Here is a 5261-nt window from a genome sequence, read left to right as displayed (position 1 = left end):
TTCAAGATGAACATGGTGACAGGTGACGCGATCAGATTGTGACTCTTTCCTTTCAGCTTGAGAGGTTCGACATACCGGTGGCTTACTTCCTAGCACCGAGCTCGATCAAGACATGAAATAACTTGGTGAGAAAAGTTCCTTGGATGATAGTTTCCACCAAGTAAAAAACACTATTTGAGGCACATGAACGATTCAAAGACCTTCTTAGGTAGTGCCCACATCATGGATTCAGTTCATAGATGAGATTACAGATTTTGTACAACAGACTAAACTACCAGACTAGGTTGATCATTAATGCCATAGTAGAAGGATCCCTAAGTAACAAGTATTCTGAAGAAATAGAACAGTTGTTCAAAGATATGCTAACAATGAGTCACACTGGAGTTCAGGAGAGAGACAACAAAAGGTGGTCAGGCTACATGAGATAGGCGAGAATACTACTTTGGCGATGAAAGTAGATACGCTCACATGAATGTTGGATCTACTTGTGAGCAATGGTCAGGGATGTCAGCTTGAATTCCAGGCCATTTTGTTTCAGTGAGACTTGTGGAGGAGGACATAGAGCATCTTAGTACTTGATCGTAAGTTTAGTAGTAGCTCCTATAAAACATGTTGATTATATCGGAGGAGGTCAGAGGAACCAGAATAACCCATATAGCGATATGTACAACCAATTGTGGAGGAACCATCCTAACTTCTCTTGGAGTCAAGGTCAATAGCAGAGGCCTCCTTAGTAATAGAACTACCAATACCAGTCCCAACAGCTACAGTCAGAAAGAAACATCTCCATTAGAGATGTTTTGGCCAAGTACTTGACTAGAAACGATGTGAGAATGGATGAGTTTTGTATAACATTAAGAAACGTTCAAGCATCAATCAAGCAGTTGGATAACCAAGTTGGACAGTTGGCAAGGGCTAGTACAGAAAGACCTCAAGGAAGCTTCCCAAAAAACACTGAAGCAAACCCAAGGAAGCAACTTAAGGCTATCATACTCCATAGTGGTAAGACCCTTGAGGCAAGGACCGCTTAGGATCCATATGCCGAGATAGAGAGGGCAACTGTACAGGGAGGCCCTAGTATTATACAGGAACCCATGGAAGAGGAAGAGGAAACAGTTAAGGAAGAACTAAAGGAGTAATTACTAACTTGACCCATAGTTCAAAAGTACAAAACCCGAGTTCCTTATCCTCCTAGATTGAAAGGTGATAAGAAAGATGTGCAGTTCAAGAAATTCATGACTATCTTTAAGCAATTCCATATAAACATCCCCATAGTTGAAGCATTGTCACAAATGCTAAAATATGCCAAATTTAGGTTTACAAGGAGGCTTTTTGGTGAGGTTTCTTCCAGATCTAAGCTGAGACTACGACAGAGCTTCATTGTTGATGGATTGGAGGTGGATCTGAGGTGCTAGGACACTGAGTAGAGTGGAGCAATATCGGCGCGACTTCATTGGAGCACCGTCGGAGTGGTTTAAAAGAAAAAAGGGAGGTTTTGATGGATTCCTTCTCTTTTGTTTTCTTTATTCTTTAATAGGTTTGTAATACTATAAGGGGCTAACTATCATTCGGTGCACCTGATTATGATCCTTGACTTACGATGTATTGATTTTAGTTGCTTTGATTATTGAGTTTCCTTGTGATCTTCCCTCTTGTTTATCTTGGTTACTTATCTTTGTGTTAATTTCCTTGATGTTGTAATGTTACAAAACTCGATGTGAGAATTACCTCTAGTTGCTTGAGAATTAATTTGGCGTGCATGTTCTCTATAGTTGCAATTGCAGTCGAAAAGCATGTTAACCTTAGTTACATATCTGCCGTCTAGATGATGATTGAGTGATCCATCTAGCTAGGGAACACATTAGGGAAGGGGTTGAGTCCGCACCGAGTCTTGAGTAAGGTCATATATTATCAAACCCTTGTAGGTATTCACCATGGTCCAAGGAGATGTACATGTAATCATCTTGGAGGTTCTTTCCCAATTCACTTCCAGTCCTACATTTACCTTAGCCGAGTCTTAGTTCAATAGCACTCTTTAAACCTTTGGTTCTAGCTAGATATTAGAAGACCAATGAGTACTAAAAGCTTACTAGTCACTTCCAGTCTTACATTTACCTTATCTAAGTCTTAGTTCAATTGCACTCTTTAAACCTTTGGTTCCGGCTAGATATTAGAAGACCAATGAGTACCGAAAGCTTACTAGTCCTTGTGGATTGATAAGTGCTTGTGCGATATGAATGCGAAGCGTTCATTCTTTATGTTGAGCATTACTTTTCTCAGGTTTTTACATTAATATGTGTGTTTTTATGTTACTTTTATGCAGGTAGGGTTGTGAGGCCGAGTATGAAGGAAATAGGCCAATGTGGATCATAATGCACCTATTTTGGAGGAGATCTTGCTAAGGTTCAAACACGAAGATATAGGACATGTGTGAGATGCCAGAGTGTGTGCCAACCTCCTCGCATTCGAGTGAGCACATCCATTTGGAGGGGCACAAAGGCAGTCACACTCGAGCATTCCGACTTATGCATATAAGAACAAGAGCTCCACCAACATGTATATTATTGAAGAAGCAAGTGATTCACGACGTGAATGTGTGCCCATTTGCGTTACCCCGATGAAAGTATGGAATTGGGAAGTTATTCAGGTTGAACTGTAGCAGAGCACTGTAGCAACATTGTAGCAAGTACTGTAGCAACATTGTTCATAGCCGGCCGAAAAATCAGAGAAATAGTGAATCCACACTGGCGTGTGGAAATTATCCACGCCCATGTGGAAATTCCGCACAGGCACGTGTAGCGTCCACGCCCGTGGAGTTGCCCGATTCCAGCCCTATTTAAAGCCGATTCAGCCCCGATTTTGGTATTCTTTTCTCCATCTTTTTCCCAACTTATGAGAGGGCTTCGGCTAGGGTTTTGAGGGGTATTGGCCAGGTTTTTGGAGAGGTTCTACGGCTCTGACATCGTGCGTCATTTGGAAGAAGGTTATTGGGAGAGCTTTCGTCGGCATCGATCCGGCGAGGTGTATCCTAGGCCGGACAAAGGATCCCTTGCGATGAGTAGAGGACTCTCCACAAGACTATCGACACGACCATCAAGGGGGTTTCTTTATGGATTCATTGCTTTTACATTCGATTTCTTTAATTGTACTTAGCTCCATGGAGAGCTAAACCCCTAGTGGGTACTTGGGTGATTGTGAACCCTAGGATGTATTCGTTTCTTTGAACTTCTTTATTATGCTTTCAATAAATTGATGTTTATTGTGGGTTCCAACCTTGAATGCTTGATTGTATGAACATTTCCCCTAGAGTGACACTAGGGTTGAGAGTTCTTGTTGGTAACCTTGTGAGTGAGTGACACACCACGAGCTTTAGACAAAGCTAGGTTGGAGAGGGTTGAGAGGGTGAGTCGAGAGGTACAGGCGCGTCCCCTTTCCCCTTCGACGTGATAGATTCTACCTCCGTTCCTCGAGTTCTTTGCGGATATAATAGAGTGAATGGTCTAAGGGATGAATCTCCGCTGGGGCTTAGTTGCGCATGCAACGGAGTGAAGCGTTGAGGGGATCTTAGTATCTATGGCTTAATTGTGGTTAGGGATCTTCCGCATGGACCAAAGGGTTAGGTCTATAATTAGGAAGAGATTTATCGCCTGGAATCCCTAGATCTCATTGCAACTTTATTCGAGTGCGATGTTGAGAGGTTATTTAATCTCTCCTCCGGGACATGAATAGAGTTAGGCATAGTTGACCTTAGATTTGATACTATGTATGTAAGGATTTCCATGACTCACCATTGTATCGATTAGGAAGCATAATAGAGAGTTCTTACACTTGAAGCGATTATCCTAGGTGAAGCATCATCCGAGTACCCCATCTTTATTGATTGCCTTACCTCATCCTTACTTTTGCTCTCTTACTTGTTGCTTTTAATTGTTGAGAATTGAATCATTATCACACTCCTTATCATTGATCTTTCACATAGCTAAGAATCAAATTAAGTGTTTTTACTCCCTACTCCCTGTGGATTCGATCCCGCTCACCCGGGATTATTACTTCGACAAACCCGTGCACTTGCAGGATATACGCAAGGGGACGTTGTCAAGTTTTTGGCGCCGTTGCCGGGGAGCTAGGCGTTTAGAGATACTTTGCACTTGGTTTTCTTAGCTATTTCACCACACATTCTAATTCATATTTTCTTATTCTATCATCGTTTTGATTGTCTTTTTCTTTCTTTTTGGTGCAGCTCTAGGTTATGACCCGAGGGAATCCATCAATATTGATTGAAGGAGACCTTGAGCTTGAACGTACACTTAGAAGAAAAGGGAAAGAACCTGTGCAAGAACAACATAATCCAGCTGATTTGGAAGTAGAACGATCTGAAAACATGGCAGAACAAAATGAGCAATAACGAACACTATCCAATTATGCCAGACCTTCAGTGTTGGGGACACAATCGAGTATTATGCGTCCCCCAATTACAGCTCAGAACTTCGAGCTTAAGCCGGCATTCATCCATATGCTGCAGCAGTCCGCAAAATTCAACGGTTTGGCCGATGAGGATCCAAACAGTCATATAGAGAGCTTCCTCGAGGTGTGCGACATGCTGAAGATAAATGGTGTGACGGATGATGCCATCAAATTGAGAGCCTTCCCATTTTCCTTAAAGGAGAGAGGAAAGCAGTGGCTACACTCATTACCTAGAGCATCAATCACTACATGGGAAGAGATGGTAGAAGCTTTTCTAGCCTGTTATTTCCCTCTCGGAAAATCAGCAAAGCTTAGGAATGAGATCTCATCCTTTGTGCAGTTAGAATTGGTGTCTCTATTTGAGACATGGGAAAGGTTCAAGGAACTCTTGCGAAAGTGTCCGCAACACGGATTCCCGGAGTGGATGATTGTTCAAACCTTCTATAATGGTTTGAACCCGAGTACAAAGCAACTCTTAGATGCAGCGGCAGGAGGTACCTTAGGTAGCAAGACCCCGGATAAGGCTCGTCAATTGATTGAGGAAATGGGGTTAAATAGCTACCAGTGGAACGCTAGGGAGAAGAAAAAGGTGGCCGGTCTCCATGAAATTGATGCGGTAACTTCATTGGCGGCCCAAGTGGAGAGTTTGAGTAAGAAGCTATATCTTATAGCTTCAAATAGAGTTGCGGCCGTGACCAATTGCACCGGTTGTGGTGGAGGACATGCTCCCTCCGATTGTCCAATCGTCATTGGTGATGTTTTTTCAGTTGAGAACGTTGACTTTGTAGGTAATGGCA

General features: G+C 42.5%; 1 non-coding gene across 1 annotated transcript; it reads right to left on the bottom strand.

Annotated features, from left to right (window-relative positions):
- Window positions 1–4771: 4771 nt before the first annotated feature.
- Window positions 4772–4878, bottom strand: LOC120266733. The gene has a single exon (XR_005538270.1). It is a non-coding gene; the product is annotated as a small nucleolar RNA R71 (small nucleolar RNA).
- Window positions 4879–5261: the final 383 nt, after the last annotated feature.

The sequence above is a fragment of the Dioscorea cayenensis genome, chromosome 1 (assembly GCF_009730915.1).
Source record: "Dioscorea cayenensis subsp. rotundata cultivar TDr96_F1 chromosome 1, TDr96_F1_v2_PseudoChromosome.rev07_lg8_w22 25.fasta, whole genome shotgun sequence".
NCBI lineage: Eukaryota > Viridiplantae > Streptophyta > Magnoliopsida > Dioscoreales > Dioscoreaceae > Dioscorea > Dioscorea cayenensis.
Note: the sequence above shows the minus strand (reverse complement) of the source record. Positions and strands in the feature narration are given on the sequence as shown.